The sequence below is a fragment of the Schistocerca americana genome, chromosome 4 (assembly GCF_021461395.2).
Source record: "Schistocerca americana isolate TAMUIC-IGC-003095 chromosome 4, iqSchAmer2.1, whole genome shotgun sequence".
NCBI classification, from domain to species: Eukaryota; Metazoa; Arthropoda; class Insecta; order Orthoptera; family Acrididae; genus Schistocerca; species Schistocerca americana.
Genome location: NC_060122.1, coordinates 166,658,696 through 166,679,142, shown reverse-complemented (window position 1 = coordinate 166,679,142; position 20,447 = coordinate 166,658,696).

The following is a 20,447-nucleotide window of genomic DNA, read 5'->3' as shown; positions in this document are numbered from 1 at the left end:
AATAAATCAGCAAATCATAATGCAACTCCATCTTGGTTGTGCTAAAAAAATATCCGATTTATTTGCACTAAAATTTCGTTTACAATATTCTCACATTTAAAATACGTCACCAGAGCACACATATACTTAGAAATACATAAAATCCATCCAGACTGTGTAAAGTAATGCCAGGTTGAAAACATGGTGCCAACTATATTTGCTTTACTAACCACAAAGTATCGTTTATCGACTGGCTTACCAGTCACACCTGTAAATTTCATGGGAAGGTATACAGTGTGGAATATTAGAACAAGTATAAAACATACTCTCCATAAATATTTAAGAAGGAATGTTTGCTTATACAATGTAGTTAATAAATTATTAGTAGATAATTGTTGAAGACGAATTTTACTTTCAATAATATTCCACAAAAATTTCAGGAACTGCTGATTTGTACCTCTGCTGCTGTCTTTGCCAACAGATGGCCACACTTGTACATGTTAAAAGTTTGATTGCAGTACCACAATGTAAGACACAACAAACGTTCAAACTAATTATCTACGACATCTGTTATGCTCCTAAATGTCACAATGTTCTTACCAAGTCTGAAATATCTGCAAACATGCGTCACCAAATATCTGCAAACATTCATCAGCAACACAAAAAGTGCAATGCTTACACCAAGTTTCCACGCTGTTTGCATCAAGTATTACAATGTCATTTCCACTTACACACACATACATGACCATCAAATTGGTGTCTAAAATATGACTGGGAACTCTAAGGTATGCTATTTCTATGGCTACAGACACGTGGTTTAAAAAAAGCAGGTGCCATTCCAAGTTAGGTGTAAAAGGTCGAGACTAAATTGACCAGCCTAAAATAAGAGACAAACACACAAACAAATATGCATTCTCAATGGAATTATTTAGGCATACTATAGCTGTAATACCCTCAAATTACATATTTCTAGGTGTTGCAACAGTATCTAAACAAGTAATGAGTGTTCAATCTAATGTTGTGCACTTTCATCACCTATCATTTTTTACTACCAATTTAGGAGGGGGAAAGATAATACATCACTAGAAAAACACAATCGATGATATTTGTCAGCAGTTATAACAGATGATTGGGCATAGTCGAGGTTGATTATAAAAAGAACTGCTGTCATTGGAACTCTTGGTAGAATCTCTAAAACGTTTACCAACGAAACTAAGGCTCTCTGAAACGTTTGCAACCTGCTTTAGCTATATAATGTACTAAATAACACCAAGATGCAATAAATTATGTGATGTAAACAACCACACTCACACAACATAGCAAAACAACACTTTAGGAACGAAGGAAGAATGTGATACACATGGGCAAGTGCACGCTCTTGCCACCCACACACACACACACACACACACACACACACACACACACACGTGACGTAAGACAGTGAGACAGTCACAGACATGTAACATCTCCAAAGATGATGACAGAGTCAACATCATGAAAATAGAAATCTTTGATAAAATTATTTACCTCTCATTGAGTGCAAAACCACACAAACATACTGGCTGTTTATCGTAATACACAAGTATAATTACAGATCTCCATAATAATTCGATCTTTGAAGCAAAATAAAATCGTATTATTTCTCAAAATGCTTTGGTATTTCTCACACTTTGCAAACACAGTGGACCCTCAAATTAAATATTTCCTTATCAAAGTCGTCTTTACCACTTATTAAAAGGCACGCATATTCCATACAAACACTACTTATAACATCTTTTATGTTCAACAGCATTGATTAACCATGGAATTTATACTGCAGTACTACACTTTGAGTGCTCTGTGGATCCTCTAAGGTAAACATTTACACATCTGAATAGTGAGTGTAATTTATTAACAACATGCAACCCACTTATTGACATTACCTAAATAAATTATAGGTTAACAGATGATCTACATACTACGTAATAAATTCATCTAATTACGTAAAAATTGGTTTAAAACACACACAAACACTATTGCTAACCTAACTTACAGCCTAAAGTGCACCAAGAATTGGCAAAGTAAGTAATTATTACATTTTACACAAAAATCCAGTTCCGTGTTTCCCTCATCACCTTACCCAGTCAAGGTTAGACATAATGCTCCAATATGCAGCTTATCATTTTGTAAGCAGTTCACTTGCAGGCCTCTGGTCCTGCATCGGTACATTTGTGTTTTGAGTGTGTTATATAAGAGAACCCACTGCCCTCCCCTTATTTTCGCTCCACGATAATGAAACGGAGCGCTAATTGTTACGTAAAAATACTTTACTCCGTAATATACACGGTGCTTGTCCGTAGTCCTCAACAAATTATACTCATCTTGCTGCTGCAGTGCTTGGCTGGCTGAGACATACTTCGGATTCACTACAGTGTCCCCACGTTATCTGTCACACCCGATCTCACGAGCCACTTGGCAGTACCTGACATGGAGCAGATTATACTCGACAGACTGAACGGTCCATTTTTCTGAAATGTCTCTAAGTGGCACCTTCTCCTTCTCCTCTGTCTCTTCCTCTTCCTCCTACTCCTTCCTCTTCTTCTACTTCTCCACATTCAGCTTTCATAAATACGTCAGCTATAATGTCTTTGTCTTGCCATATCCTCTTTCCAAACAGTTCTGCCAATTTCTGTTGTGGCTGAGAAGAGGATTTAAATGGTTTTTGCAGTATAGAGTCAGTTTCAATGTATCTTTTTCACAGCAAAAGCAGACTTCTGCACATATTACGTCGAGATTTCAACAAAACCTGGTGTGATGTGATTCGGTAGCCAGTATACGGGACAGATGGATTAGGGTATGAAATTGAGAATAATATCTCATTAATATCTCTTTTGAGTAATGGTAAGTTCCTATAAAAAGATTGTCATGTCCATTATAATTTTCCGGGCTCTTATGCCGTGGTCGGTTGATGAATTCTGTGTCAATTCTCAACATTTCGTCCCCGTCTGCGGAGGACATCTTCAAGGGGGTCTGTAGCTCGACGGAAAGTCCAACACACCCACTGGCTCGCTACTGACTGCCGCTAAATTCCATCTCCGCGCGCTCCCGCACCGAGGCGTGACGTCACGTGTTTTGTAAACGTCAGTGCAAATCGCCGCTGTCCGCTGCCGTCGATCGCCATTGCCATCACCCAGTGGTGGACGGGTGGTACACATCTTCTTCAAAACAACATCCATATAGAGTTTAATTTCACGCCCTCTCCCTTTCGACTGAAATTATTAGGGTGTTTGGCGATTTCGATTGTCTCCCTGTAGAGCCTTTCGTAATATCCGCTTGTGACCGCTAGTACTTGCGTCTCCTCGAAACGAATATGGTGGTTACCTGGCTGGAAAGCATGCTCCGCAACAGCTGATCGTTCCGTTTCTCCTCTTCTACAATTGCCCTTGTGCTCTTCCAAACGTTTTGAAACAGTTCTTTTAGTGGTACCCACATAAACATCTCCACAGCTGCATGGGATCCTATACACTCCAGCTTTTTCCAATGGTTCGCGAGCGTCCTCGGCAAGCTTAAGGTATTCCTGTATCTTCCTAGTTGGCTTGTAAACTACGGTAATATTCCGCTTCGTCAAGATTCTCCCTATTCTTTCCGTTTCATTTTTAAAAAAACGGCAGGAAAACCTTAGTTTTTGCAGCAGCGCGTACGTCACTATGATTTCTTCGTGGATGTCTCAACGCACGTTTTATTTCGTCGGACGAATATCCGTTCTTCATTAGCGCTTGTGGAGATGTTCCATCTCAGCGTCGAGCAACTCAGGTTCACAAATATTTCTAGCTCTGTCTGCTAACGTCTTGATAACACCCCACTTCTGTTGTGGGTGGTGGTTCGAATCCCGGTGCAAATAACGGTCCGTGTGCATGGGTTTGAGGTTAATGAATGGCCCAAACTACCATTTTCGTTTCTAAAAACAAGCACATCGAGGAAATGTAATTTGCTGTCCACGTCCTCCTCCAATGTAAACTGAATTCTCTAGTTTATACTATTCAGATGTTCGTGGAACCGGCTTAGTTCCTCCCTGCCATGTCTCCACAGCACAAACGTCTCATCCAAGTATCGGAACCATACATTTGATTTTTTTCTGGCAGTACCTAAGGCCTGTTCTTCGAATTTCTCCATAAAGAAGTTCGCAATTACGGGACTTAGGGGGCTTCCCATAGCCACACCATCCGTTTGTTTGTAAAACTGTTCATTCCACTTGAAGTATATGGCTGTCAAACAACACTTAAACAGTTCTGAAATATCGACAGGAAAAATTCGATCAAGCTGTTCCAATACATGTTTACCATGGTTCCACTTAATGCCTCAACAGGAAGGCAATCGAAATCCCCAAACACCCAAATAATTTCAGTCGAAAGGAGGAGGGCGTGAAATTGAACGGTATATGGATGCGGTTTTGAAGAAGATGTGTACCACCCGTCCAACACTGGGTGATGGCAACGGCGATCGACGGCAGCGGACAGCGGCCAATTGCACTGACGTTTTCAAAACACGTCACGCCTCAGCGCTGGAGCGCGTGGACACGGAATTTAGCGGCAGTCAGTAGCGGGCCAGTGGGTTTGTTGGACCTTCCATCGAGCTACAGACCCCCTTGAAGATGTCCTCCGCAGACGGGGACGAAACCTTGGGAATTGACACAGAATTCATCAACCGACCACGGCATAACGGCACGGATAATTATAATGAACATGACATTTCCGGCCGTGAAAGTCTACATTTTAGTATAAAATATTGATCTCTTGAATATTGAGTGACTCTATTTAGAAACTGGTTTGATGGAGAACTGACATGTATGCTTCTTGAATTACACCTCCTGTGACAAAACGTGGTGAGATTTTTGGCATTCAACTTTAGACACAGCTGAATTGCCTGAAATTTAGAATAAGATGGTACTCCATTAATTGTTAAAAAGAGGCTGTATAAATTCTGTTTTTAATGTTTTTTTACATATTGATTCACTGTGTTTGCTGTGGATGATAGCAATAAATTTAAAAATTAATTACCCTTAAAATATTCAGTAAATTGGTTTGCATAAAGTATCAGCTGAATCAGTTTCCATTTTTCAACAGAATCACTGTAGAGTCAAAATCGGGTTTTTGCGCTGTAACTAACTCCTATCTGTTATTATAGTTTACAATTCACAATCACGTTTCAGACACCAGTCTGATGGAGATGTGTCTGTGCAAGTATAAGTAACATCTTGGTGCTTGATGTAAACATTGTGATACTCTTAGACAATGTATTTTCTTGCATTGCTGACGCATTTTTGCAGATGTTTCAGACTTGGAAAGAGCATTGTGATATTTGACTAACATTGTAGATGTAGAAAATAATTAGTTTGAGCCTGTGTTGTTTCTTACACTATGGCACTGCAATATACATTGAACATTTACATGCGTGGCCATCAGTTGGCAAAGACGGGCAACACGGGTATAAATCAGTAGTTTCTTTTACTCCGCTTTTTGAAATTTTTGTGGAATATCATTGGAAGAAAATTAGTGTTCAACAACTATATATTGCTAATTCAGTAACTACATATTCCATAGTGAACGCCAAATAGCTTCCAATGAAGTTCACTGATTTGAGTGGCAAGCCAGTCTTTAAACTAAGCTCTGAAGTCAGTAATGAAAACACAGTTTGTCAACATATCTTTAACCTGGCATTATTACACGCAATTCAGGTGTATTTCACGTATTTTTTTTCAATATGTGTGTGTTTAGATGGCATACTTTAGATGTGAAAATATTGCAAACGAATTTTTGGCCAAGTAATTGAGATATTTTTAGGTACAGCCAATGCAGTGCTATATTATGAGTGGCTGTTACATTTCAATAGATGCTGGAGTACTAGCTCTGATTAGAGTAGAGTGGAGGGAGGTGGGGAGGTGATAAATTCTGTAATGTGTTTTTCAGTGTGTGTACGTGTGTGTGTGTGTGTGTGTGTGTGTGTGTGTGTGTGTGTGTGTGTGTGTTAGAGAGAGAGAGAGAGAGAGAGAGAGAGGGAGAGAGAGAGAGAAAGAGAGAGAGCTCTGTTTCAGAGGTAAATATCTTACACTGTGTTATGCAAATAGGTTGACTGCATCATTTTAGTATTACATTGATTAAATATGTAGGTATACACATATGTCTTTGACTTTCATGGAAATAGTGCAGCTTGGCATAACTTTTCCGCTTTAATATTGCACTCTGACTGACTGGAGAGAGGGGCAGAGATGAAACAAAGCTCAGATGGGGTAGTTCCACCACCTTGGGTTTTGACTGGCTGTTTCATTTCAAATACTAGTCTGTAATTGGTTAGAGAGGAGAGGAGGGGTAGGTGCTTAACTTGTCACCTGATGCATAAGAGCGATATGGCCAGTCGCATGATAGTTAAGGGGGCATCTTAGACAGTGGCATCACGTGATTGCATTCCTTGCTTTCCAAAGTGGTCATGTAACTACATCCCTTGGATTCCAAGTGTTCCAGAATCTTCCTTGATATCCTAGAATGGGGTTTGCTCTCACACAAGTTGTTTTGATAATTTTCCAATAGAAACCAACAGTTTTGCACTCTTTCACTACGTGTGTGAAAGAAATACATAATGGACTTTTGTGTTGATAACACTACGATTTCTTACACAGAATGTTAAAAGATTTGGTACCGTTGACATTCTTGGAAGGACATCTGCACAACTGAACTTATATCAAATAATTTTAGTTAATGCACAGTGCAACAAATATAGAGTCCTTCCCTCGAGATGTATCATCACGACCTTGCTTTTCGTGTACCAATCACGCGGTTACAATTAATGAACCTAAATTCTGATGAAATAGGTCATTTATGCTGAGACAATTATGGAGGTAAGCAGTCACTAGTGAGTAAACCGTGGCAGATCAAAAATATAACTTTCTGTGTTCACAACTGAATACTTTTACGGCAAAAACTTTTCAGCGAATGACAGCCAATCATCAAACTCCCACAGTGCAAACAGTTGACGAAAGGCAGCCGCTGCGCACCCAACCACGGCAAAATGAAGGCAATAATTTCCCCAATGTCAGAATGATGTTTTCTGTTACGTGACTATGATACGGACTTCTACTGCACCTATCAGCGCAAGCGTCGTACGGTGTGGTGGAGTGTAATCCTCCACCCTCCCGCTTTCCACCCCCCCCCCCCCCACCCACGCACACACCCAGATCTATTACATTCGTAGATGTACATGGGAAGATTAGATTAGATCAAATTAGATTAGATTAGTACTTGTTCCATAGATCATGAATACGACACTTCGTAATGACGTGGAACGTGTCAGGTTAATAAAAGGTGTCTACACAAGATATTACATTACACAAAACAGTACATGACACTTAATATTTTTAAGTTTTTTGTGGGGGTTGGGGAAATTACCCACTTACCCATATACAAAAATTCATCTAATGAGTAGAAGAAGTTGCCATTAAGAAATTCTTTTAATTTCCTTTTAAATGCTATATGGCTATCTGTCAGACTTTTGATGCTATTAGGTAAGTGACCAAAGACTTTTGTGGCAGCATAATTTACCCCCTTCTCAGCCAATGTTAGATTTAACCTTGAGTAGTGAAGATCATCCTTTCTCCTAGTGTTGTAGCCATGTACACTGCTATTACTTTTGAATTCGTTCAGGTTGTTAATAACAAATATCATAAGTGAATACATATATTGTGAGGCTACAGTGAAGCTCTTTAAATAAGTGTCTGCAGGATGATCTTGGATGAGCTCCAGCAATTATTCTGATCACACGCTTTTGTGCAATGAACACTCTTTTACTCAATGATGAGTTACCCCAGAATATGATGCCATACAAAAGCAGAGAATGAAAATAGGTGTGGTAAGCAAATTTACTGAGATGTATATCGCCAAAATTTGCAATGACCCTATTAGCATAAGTAGCTGAACTCCAACGTTTCAGCAGATCTTCAGTGTGTTTGTTACAGTTCAACCCCTCATCAGTGCATACACCTAGAAATTTTGAGTATCCTACCTTAGCTAGCGATTTCTGATCGAAGTCTATATTTATTAATGGTGTCATTCCATTTACTGTGTGGAACTGTATGTACTGTGTTTTGTCAAAGTTTAATGAGAGCCCATTTGCAGAGAATCAATTAATGACGTTCTGAAAAACCTCGTTTACATTTTCATCAGTTAATTCTTGTCTGTTGGGTGTGATAGCTATACTTGTAACATCAGCAAAAAGTACCAGGTTGGCATCTTCGTGAATATAGAATGGCAAGTCATCAAAGTCATAAAAGTCGAGGGACATGAAAGGGAAGCAATGGTTGGGAAGGGAGTAAGACAGGGTTGTAGCCTCTCCCCGATGTTGTTCAATCTGTATATTGAGCAAGCAATAAAGGAAACAAAAGAAAAATTCGGAGTAGGTATTAAAATTCATGGAGAAGAAATAAAAACTTTGAGGTTTGCCGATGACATTGTAATTCTGTCAGAGACAGCAAAGGACTTGGAAGAGCAGTTGAATGGAATGGACAGTGTCTTGAAAGGAGGATATAAGATGAACATCAACAAAAGCAAAACAAGGATAATGGAATGTAGTCTAATTAAGTCGGGTGATGCTGAGGGAATTAGATTAGGAAATGAGACACTTAAAGTAGTAAAGGAGTTTTGCTATTTGGGGAGCAAAATAACTGATGATGGTCGAAGTAGAGAGGACATAAAACGTAGGCTGGCAATGGCAAGGAAAGCGTTTCTGAAGAAGAGAAATTTGTTAACATCCAGTATTGATTTAAGTGTCAGGAAGTCATTTCTGAAAGTATTCGTATGGAGTGTAGCCATGTATGGAAGTGAAACATGGACGATAAATAGTTTGGACAAGAAGAGAATAGAAGCTTTCGAAATGTGGTGCTACAGAAGAATGCTGAAGATTAGATGGGTAGATCACATAACTAATGAGGAAGTATTGAATAGGATTGGGGAGAAGAGAAGTTTGTGGCACAACTTGACCAGAAGAAGGGATCGGTTGGTAGGACATGTTCTGAGGCATCAAGGGATCACCAATTTAGTATTGGAGGGCAGCGTGGAGGGTAAAAATCGTAGAGGGAGACCAAGAGATGAATACACTAAGCAGATTCAGAAGGACGTAGGTTGCAGTAGGTACTGGGAGATGAAAAAGCTTGCACAGGATAGAGTAGCATGGAGAGCTGCATCAAACCAGTCTCAGGACTGAAGACCACAACAACAACAACAAGTCATTAATATATACTAAGAGCAGCAGAGGACCCAAGACCGAACCTTGCAGCGCCCCATTCTTGATTGTTGCCCAGTTTGAGAAATCACCAGTTTTTTGCATATTATCTGAACTGCTTATTTCAACTTTCTGCACTCTTCCAGTTAGGTATCATTTAACCATTTGAGTGCTGTCCCATTTATACCACAGTACTTGAGCTTATCTAGAAGTATTCCATGATTTACATAGTCGCCGGCCGAAGTGGCCGCGCGGTTCTGGCGCAGCAGTCTGGAACCGCGAGACCGCTACGGTCGCAGGTTCGAATCCTGCCTCGGGCATGGATGTGTGTGATGTCCTTAGGTTAGTTAGGTTTAACTAGTTCTAAGTTCTAGGGGACTAATGACCTCAGCAGTTGAGTCCCATAGTGCTCAGAGCCATTTGAACCATTTACATAGTCAAAAGCCTTTGAGAGATCACAAAAAATCCCAACGGGTGACTTCCGGTTACTCAGAGCATTTAATATTTCATTAGTGAAAGTATATATAGCATTTTCAGTTGAAAAACCTTTCTGGAAACCAAACTGACATTTTGTTAAAACTTTATTTTTACAAAGGTGTGATGCTACTCTACAATACATTAGTTTTTCAAGAATTTTGGATAATGCAGTCAGAAGAGAGATGTACGAGTATTATCAGCATTAGCCAAAATGGCTCCTATTTGACTATCATAGTTGTTAGTTCAGCTGTGTGTTGGGGGAAACATGTTTCTTCATTATTTTGGAAAATCGGATTTTGGATTTCTGTAAGGTTGCATCTTTGTTGTAACGCTTCCTATCGCAGTTTGTTGGGCGTTTCCATGACACACTCACAATGACTAAACTAACTTATTATGAAACGATCCCTCTTTGAAACTTCTTTGTCTCTTCCGATGATCCGACTTAACTAACGATCCCAATGAGAAGAAAAATAATCGACAATCGTTTGGATCAAGGTACTGTAGGCAACCGCTTTCGCGCCTGAACTACGCTTTCTTATTTCTTCGATTGTAAGACTGCTACCTGCCTTTCTCAAGGTACAATAACGTGGTCGTTTGCTTTCAATCACTCTGTATTGACAGTAGTAGACACTTGAGGGTTCTGATTGATTCCAGTGAATGATCTGCAATCAGGAGGTCAAACTATATCAGAAACTTTCATCTATTTATGTACATTATGTGAGTTAGCGGTCGGTTGCCGATGTTTCCACAAGGTGCTAATTATCTGCAATTATCTCTGCATTTCGCAGCAATGTGTCAGTGTGTCATTTCCCTTTACAGCTGCGCCATCTAAGAGCAGCCTTACACAGAGAGCCACAACGAACAATTTGAAAAGCACTCAAAGTTCCGGGAGAAGGAAAAGGGTGGTTTGGTTTAGCTGTACACGTTAGTCTATCCTATGCACATCTGTTCATCTGTGTATAGTTACAGCAAGCTACGTCGGCTTGTACCTGCTTAATACAGTGAAACTCTGGTCTCCATTTACAACGTTACCACCCACGCCTCTCTCTAGTAACGAATTAACTATTACTTGGTGCCTCGATCTGAAATGTCCTAACAACGTATCGCTTCTTTTCGTCAAGCTTTGCCATAAAAAACTTTTACACCCAACTCGTAGCACTATCTCTTATTAGTTACGTGATCTAGTTATGCTATTAAGATATTTTATACCCAATTCATAGCAGTACCTAGTCATTGGTTACCCAATTTATCCGATCTGCCTATCTAATCGTCATATCCTACTGCTTTACCATGTTGCAAAAAATTTCTATTCTCTTCTTCTTTGAACCATTTACTCTTCACGTATCACTTCCTTATAAGGCTACACCACAGACGAATATAATCAGAAAACCTGTCTAACGCTTGAATTTAAATTAGATCTTAATATATTTCTGCTTTTCAGAATACGTTTTCTTACTACACCCAGTCCTGATTTTTCATATTCGCTTTACTTCTTTCATCCTCAATTAGTTTACTGCCCAAATAGTAAAACTCGTATACAACTTTTAGCATCTTAGCATCTAATTTCCTAATCTGAAAGCCATAGTATAAACCGATGTAACTCGACCACACTTAATTACTGTGTGCTTATAATTAAAGTGCAGCTATTCACTCCAGTGTTGTTGTTGTTGTTGCTGTGGTCTTCAGTCCTGAGACTGGTTTGATGCAGCTCTCCATGCTACTCTATCCTGTGCAAGCTTCTTCATCTCCCAGTACCTACTGCAACCTATATCCTTCTGAATCTGTTTAGTGTATTCATCTCTTGGTCTCCCTCTACGATTTTTACCCTCCACGCTGCCCTCCAGTGCTGAATTTGCGATCCCTTGATGCCTCAGAACATGTCCAACTAACCGTTCCCTTCTTTTTGTCAAGTTGTGCCACATGCTCCTCTTCTCCCCAATTCTATTCAATACTTCATCATTAGTTATGTGATCTACCCATTTAATCTTCAGCATTCTTCTGTAGCGCCACATTTCGAAAGCTTCTATTCTTTTCTTGTCCAAACTATTTATCGTCCATGTTTCACTTCCATACATGGCTACACTCCAGACAAATACTTTCAGAAATGACTTCCTGACACTTAAATCTATACTCGATGTTAACAAATTTCTCTTCTTCAGAAACGCTTTCCTTGCCATTGCCAGTCTACATTTTATATCCTCTCTACTTCGACCATCATCAGTTATTTTGCTCCCCAAATAGCAAAACTCCTTTACTACTTTAAGTGTCTTATTTCCTAATCTAATTCTCTCAGCATCACCCGACTTAATTCGACTACATTCCATTATTCTCGTTTTGCTTTTGTTGATGTTCATCTTATATCCTCCTTTCAAGACACTGTCCATTCCATCCAACTGCTCTTCCAAGTCCTTTGCTGTCTCTGACAGAATTACAATGTCATCGGCGAACCTCACAGTTTTTATTTCTTCTCCACAGATTTTAATACCTACTCCGAATTTTTCTTTTGTTTCCTTTACTGCTTGCTCAATATACAGATTGAATAGCATCGGGGAGAGGCTACAACCCTGTCTTACTCCCTTCCCAACCACTGCTTCCATTTCATGTCCCTCGACTCTTATAACTGCCATCTGGTTTCTGTACAAATTGTAAATAGCCTTTCGCTCCCTGTATTTTACCCTTGCCACCTTTAGAATTTGAAAGAGAGTATTCCAGTCAACATTATCAAAAGCTTTCTCTAAGTCTACAAATGCTAGAAACGTAGGTTTGCCTTTCCTTAATCTTTCTTCTAAGATAAGTTGTAAGGTCAGTATTGCCTCGCGTGTTCCAGTATTTCTACGGAATCCAAACTGATCTTCCCCGCGGTCAGCTTCTATTACTTTTTCCATTCGTCTGTAAAGAATTCGTGTTAGTATTTTGCAGCTGTGGCTTATTAAACTGATTGTTCGGTAATTTTCACATCTGTCAACACCTGCTTTCTTTGGGATTGGAATTATTATATTCTTCTTGAAGTTTGAGGGTATTTCGCCTGTTTCATACATCTTGCTCACCAGATGGTAGAGTTTTGTCAGGACTGGCTCTCCCAAGGCCATCAGTAGTTCCAATGGAATGTTGTCTACTCCGGGGGCCTTGTTTCGCCTCAGGTCTTTCAGTGCTCTGTCAAACTCTTCACGCAGTATCGTATCTCCCTTTCATCTTCATCAACATCCTCTTCAATTTCCATAATATTGTCCTCAAGTACACCGCCCTTGTATAGACCCTCTATATACTCCTTCCACCTTTCTGCTTTCCCTTCTTTGCTTAGAACTGGGTTTCCTTATGAGCTCTTGATGTTCATGCAAGTGGTTCTCTTATCTCCAAAGGTCTCTTTAATTTTCCTGTAGGCAGTATCTATCTTACCCCTAGTGAGATAAGCCTCTACATCCTTACATTTGTCCTCTAGCTATCCCTGCTTAGCCATTTTGCACTTCCTGTCGATCTCATTTTTGAGACGTTTGTATTCCTTTTTGCCTGCTTCATTTACTGCATTTTTATATTTTCTCCTTTCATCAATTAAATTCAATATTTCTTCTGTTACCCAAGGATTTCTACTAGCCCTTTTCTTTTTACCTACTTGATCCTCTGCTGCCTTCACTACTTCATCCCTCAAAGTTACCCATTCTTCTTCTACTGTATTTCTTTCCCCCATTTCTGTCAATTGTTCCCTTATGCTCTCCCTGAAACTCTGTACAACCTCTGGTTTAGTCAGTTTATCCAGGTCCCATCTCCTTAAATTCCCCCCTTTTTGCAGTTTCTTCAGTTTTAATCTACAGTTCGTAACCAATAGATGGTGGTCAGAGTCCACATCTGCCCCTGGAAATGTATTACAATTTAAAACCTGGTTCCTAAATCTCTGTCTTACCATTATATAATCTATCTGATACCTTTTAGTATCTCCAGGGTTCTTCCATGTATACAACCTTCTTTCATGATTCTTAAATCAAGTGTTAGTTATGATTATGTTGTTCTCTGTGCAAAATTCTACCAGGCGGCTTCCTCTTTCATTTCTTACCCCAATCCATATTCACCTACTACGTTTCCTTCTCTCCCTTTTCCTATTACCGAATCCCAGTCACCCATAACTATTAAGTCTCATCATCCTTCACTATCTGAATAATTCTTTTATTTCATCGTACATTTCTTCAATTTCTTCGTCATCTGGAGAGCTAGTCGGCATATAAACTTGTACTACTGTAGTAGGTGTGGGCTTCGTATCTATCTTGGCCACAATAATGCGTTCACTATGCTGTTTGTAGTAGCTTACCCGCATTCCTATTTTCCTATTCATTATTAAACCTACCATTACCCCTATTTGATTTTGTGTTTATAACCCTGTAGTCACCTGACCAGAAGTCTTGTTCCACCTGCCACCGAACTTCACTAATTCCCACTATATCTAACTTTAACCTATCCATTTCCCTTTTTAAATTTTCTAACCTACCTGCCCGATTAAGGGATCTGACATTCCACGCTCCGATCCGTAGAACGCCAGTTTTCTTTCTCCTGATAACGACAGCCTGTTGAGGAGTCCCCGCCCGGAGATCCGAATGGGGGACTATTTTACCTCCGGAATATTTTACCCAAGAGGACACCATCATCATTTAATCATACAGTAAAGCTGCATGCCCTCAGGAAAAATTACGGCCGTAGTTGCCCCTTGCTTTCAGCCGTTCGCAGTACCAGCACAGCAAGGCCGTTTTGGTTATTGTCACAAGGCCAGACCAGTCAATCATCCAGACTGTTGACCCTGCAACTACTGAAAAGGCTGCTGCCCCTCTTCAGGCACCACACGTTTGTCTGGCCTCTCAACAGATACCCCTCCGTTATGGTTGCACCTACGGTACAGCTATTTGTATCGCTGAGGCACGCAAGCCTCCCACCAACGGCAAGGTCCATGGTTCATGGGGGGGGGGGGTCACTCCAGTGGTGGACTATAATTATCGTATGGTAGCAAAACTTGGTAGATATGCTAATCCGCTAATGCGCACCGATTTACGCTGGAAACAAATTAGTTCCGATCTTCTCCACTAGGTGCTAATATGGTGCTGTACACCAGTGTTTTTCAACCTGTGAGCATTGTCAGTGGGTCGCGGCCGCAAGAGAAAGCAGTTGCAGCATGGCTGGTACCGTATGTTTCATGATGATCATCTGCTATGGAATATATGTCAGACTGAAGTGACAAGGTTTTGTGAAAGCCACTTGCAAATTCGCAAGTACCTGTCGTCATGAAGTCTATTTTTTTTTCGAATTTGTTTCGCTTCCGCCACTGCCACTTGTACCAGACGTGTAGGGTTGCACAGATCTTTTAAGAATCTTGTCCATTTTACGCTCACTCAGAGCGAAGCGCGGAGACAATAATCACGTCTGTACTTGCTGGCGTACTCGGACAACTGATTGTAGTGACCGATAACGCGTGACTGTGCCCCCGCTGGCCCCTTCTCACCGCCACGCCTCTACTGCGGCAAAGAATATAATTATCTTTCTGATCGCAGAGCACTGCGACCTCTTTCCGCATTGCACTTGATTTCTCGATCAGTATAGTATCAATGGAAAGAAAATTAAATATGTAGCCTTTGAAATCGCTGACATACTTTTACTATGGGTCTGGGGGTCGCCAGAATATCTTTACTTGGAAAGGGGTCACGTATTCAAAAAGGATGAAAAACACTGCTGTACACTATTTGCATGACATTCACGCACATCAAACCATAACGTGAGTGAACAGTATGGCTATCGAGAAGAGAGATATGTGGTGTTAGTGAAACTGTTTTATGCGAACAGCAGCAACTACAGTGCAGCATCGGAAAACATCACCGAATGAAAAGTCTGGGGGGACGCCCGATGTCGCTAAATGCTTTAAAAGAGATGATAATAAAATTCGAAAACACGGGTAAAATTGGTGTGGCACCTGGAAAAGAAAAGTCACGAGAATTGTCCATCCCATGGTCAACAGTACGCAAATATTGCGGTCTACTTTACACTGGTACACGTACAAGATCGAGACGGTGCAACAATTGAAACCTTATAATCCCCAGCAACGTTCTAAATTTTCTCTCCGGTTTCTGGAACAGATGACATGTGCCCGGGCAATATTCTATGGAGTGACGAGGCACATTTTTCACTATATGATGCAGTGAATACACAGAACGGTGGAGTTTGGGACACCGTTAAACGGCGTGACACTGCACTCGCCGTAGGTGACTGTGTTGTAACGGCGACCGGAACAGTCGCGGGGTTGTAGTGAGCGGCGGGACCCGCGGAGCGGCCCGCGAACAACAACACAACGGGAGAGGACGGACTCGACCAACGGAGGACCTTACGACACAACAAGAACGGACAACAGAGTCACGAAAACCAAACAAGACAACCACGTCCACTCGTAAAGAAAACACGAAAGTCAATACGCTGTCTAATGCGAGGCGATATGTCCTGAGACGTACGCAAGGTTAGACTCGCAGGCTGAGCTTGTTTTTTTTTTTTTTCTTTATTGCTATTTTCAAACCCGTACAAACAGGCAGGCTATCAGCAGCATTTTATGCCGCTCTTCAGCCACAGAATAGACAAATAAACAACAGAAACAATACACATAAGTGACATAACGGTGGGTGATAAAACAGTAGACACACAAAGTCAAACACGGAGCCGTTCACACTCGACGATAATCCACACTACAAACTGTTGACACGACGCACAGACACTGAAGATGGCGATGGCACAGGTGAACGATGGAGTGCGACGGTGAACACTGAACACTAAACACGACGGCGCACACGAGAGCAGGCTGAGCGACAGGCAGGCGCTTAATTACTCAATCGCGGACGCCGCTATTGGCAGCTGGGACCACGTGTTCCACTGTGGCACCCCCACACTAAGTGCAGGCCAGGAGGCGCGCGCCGACACAGCTTACGGCGCGATGGTGCAGAGACCTCTATGGGTCTTCGACGTCCATGACGTCTGGCGCGGATTCAAATTCCGCGGCGCGCGGTACCAGAGACTGTGTGGTGCGGACTAACAAGCACCTTAATTCTCGGTCCGATCTTCTTTGGAAACAATACACCCAGAGGGCCTGTAGAGTGTACCGTGACGTCTGCATGTTATCGAGACCTACTTGTACAGCATGCCTTGGAACAGTGCAGCTACCATTGTTTTAATGCAAGATGGGGCAACACCTCGTGTCGCTCGCTCAATGAAACATCTGCTTCATGCAACCTTCCACGAGCGAGTCATATCCAGAGGTTTTCCACATATAGGATCTTGAATGTCATCGGATCTGAATCCATGTGACTTTTGCTCTAGAGATATCTAAAAGAAGGCGTTTACCCCCTGACACGTTCGGTCTCCACCTGATGTGAAGGCCAGTGTACAGGAACACGTTGCTCATATTGCACCGGAACTACTGCGAGCAACTGTTGATCACGTCGTTTTACGGGTGCAGCATCTTGTCAATATCTCCGGTGCTCATACTGAGCAAATTGTGTAAGCGGCGGTTAATAACAAAATGAACATTATGCCTTTCTCACTTGTTTCACCTTTCCTGCCCACATCTCGTCCCCGATGCATCATACAAGGAAATATTTCTAAGAGTCTTTCTCGAATTCACAGCGACAGACTTCAATGAGGAGGCAAAATTGGAAATAATGTTTTTTTCAGCGTGAATCTGTTCCGCATTGTCGCATTAGAATACTTACAAAGTGTCGCTGCTATACGATAATTGCAGCCCACACGGTACCTCTGTGAGTAGCTGTACTGTAACTATAACAACCCCTGGCACTTTCTGTTACTTTTGGTGATGTCTTATGTGATGTGTCACACGGCACGGTCGATTTCTCCGCCACCAGAGATTCGTTTCGTGTCTACTGTCACGCTTGTAACACGAAACAGTGGACGACATGGATACGTGACCGAGGAGCTGGGGACAGGATAGAGACGGCGGCTATTGCCGAAACAACCAGGTTTCCATTATACCGATTTTTTTACCTCCAGATTAAGTTGACTGCTGAAACCGATCAATTTAACGGGTTTCTGAAATAATTTATTAGGTTCATTAATTGCTGTTATTTCCAGTAATAAACGTGGACATCGAACATAGATCAAGCCGAATTCTACAAAAAATCACCAGCATTCTGCTATTAGTTCCAATTTATGGAAACGCAGCTCGAAAACCATGTTGTAACGGAGGACCATACCAACATTTGGGCATTACGAATAGTCAATGCTAAAGGGTGAAAACCCTATTTTCGTGTTTCAAGAGGTTCTAGGTATTTTTGAAAGGCGCTGGCAGCGGATCAGCTACTTTCCACATTTATTATAAACTACGAACGAACCGTTAAGTCGCAGGTTTGATGTGCCTTCTTAATCTTTTAGAGAAACAAAGCATTGTACTTCATTGCTACCGAACTTCGTAAAATACAATTAAAATTGCTACACCAAGAAGAAATGCAGATGATAAACGGGTATTCATTTGACAAATATATTATACTAGAACTGACATGTGATTACATTTTCACGCAATTTGGGTGCATAGATCCTGAAAAATCAGTACCCAGAACAACCATCTCTGGCCGTAATAATGGCCTTGACACGCCTGGGCATTGAGTCAAACAGAGCTTGGATGGCGTGTACAGGTACAGCTGCCCATGCAGCTTCAACACGATACCACAGTTCATCAAGAGTAGTGACTGGCGTATTGCGACGAACCAGTTGCTCGGCCACCATTGACCAGACGTTTTCAATTCCTGAGAGATCTGGAGAATGTGCTGGCCAGGGCAGCAGTCGAACATTTTCTGTATCCAGAAAGGCTCGTCCAGGACCTGCAACATGCGGTCGTGCATTATCCTGCTGAAATGTAGGGTTTCGCAGGGATCGAATGAAGGGTAGAGCCACAGGTCGTAACACATCTGAAATGTAGCGTCCACTGTACAAAGTGCCGTCAATGCGAACAAGAGGTGACCGAGACGTGTAACCAATGGCACCGCATACCATCACGCTGTGTGATACGCCAGCATGGCGATGACGAATACACGCTTCCAATGTGCGTTCACCGCGTTATCGCCAAACACGGATGCGACCATCATGATGCTGTAAACAGAACCTGGGTTCATCCGAAAAAATGACTTTTTGCCATTCGTTCACCCAGGTTCGTCGTTGAGTACACCATCGCAGGCGCTCCTGTCTGTGATGCATCGTCAAGGGTAAGCGCAGCCATGGTCTCCGAGCTGATATTCCATGCTGCTGCAAATGTCGTCGAACTGTTCGTGCAGATGGTTGTTATCTTGCAAACGTCCCCATCTGTTGACTCAGGGATCGAGAAGTGGCTGCACGATCCGTTACAGACATGCGGATAAGATGCCTGTCATCTCGACTACTAGTGATACGAGGCCGTTGAGATCCAGCACGGCGTTCCGTATTACCATCCTGAATCCACCGATTCCACATTCTGCTAACACTCATTAGATCTCGACCAGCGCGAGCAGCAATGTCACGATGCGATAAACCGCAATCGCGATAGGGTACACTCCGGCCTTTGTCAAAGTCGGAAACGTGATGGTACGCATTTCTCCTCCTTTCACGAGGCACCAAAACAACGTTTCACCAGGCAAAACCAATCAACTATTGTTTGTGTATGAGAAATCGGTTGGAAACTTTCCTCATGTCAGCACATTGTAGGTGTCGCCACCGGCGCCAACCTTGTGTGAATGCCCTGAAAAGCTAATCATTTGCCTATCACAGCAACTTCTTCCTGTCAGTTAAATTTCGCGTCTGTAGAACGTCATCTTCGTGGTGTAGCAATATTGGTTCAAATGGCTCTGAGTACTATGGGACTTAACATCTATGGTCATCAGTCCCCTAGAACTTAGAACTACTTAAACCTAACTAACCTAAGGACAGCACACAACACCCAGCCATCACGAGGCAGAGAAAATCCCTGACCCCGCCGGGAATCGAACCCGGGAACCCGGGCGTGGGAAGCGAGAACGCTACCGCACGACCACGAGATGCGGGCTGTAGCAATATTAATGGCCAGTAGTGTACTTCCACACCAAGTATGGTGCCATTCTGCAATACATGCGAAGTCAAATGAGAAACTATCGTACAGATCAGGTGACGACGGGGGGAGGGGGCAGATCTTGCAACCGCTGTACATGCGCGCCTACCGTCTAACAGGCCACAGCACACGGCGAGATGTACCCTATTATCTCATAATGCTGTACCGATTCTTTGGTCATGTGTTAGTCGCTCGCTTATAACTATCTGCGTTATTAGTAAAATACTACTGATGACTTTTCCCATTTTGTATAATATAGATACCATGGTTTCAAAAATGGTTCAAATGGCTCTGAGCACTATGGGACTTAACTTCTGAGGTCGTCAGTCCCCTAGAACGTAGAACTACTTAAACCTAACTAACCTAAGGACATGACACACATCAATGCCCGAGGCAGGATTTGAACCTGCGACTGTAGAGGTCGCGTGGTTCCAGACTGTAGCGCCTAGAACCGCTCGGCCACCCCTTCCGGCTACTATGGTTTATTTAAGTTGATTTTGTTACCTGCTTTAGTAGTTGTATGGTTCAGACTCTGTGTTGGCAAGCAGCTAAGTTTAGTGACAGCAGATCATGGTTGCATAGAGTATAATGCAACAACGGAAAAACAGCGAAAGCTGCGAATTTCACTTTTATTTATTCGATGAATAGTTGTGGATGGGAGCTC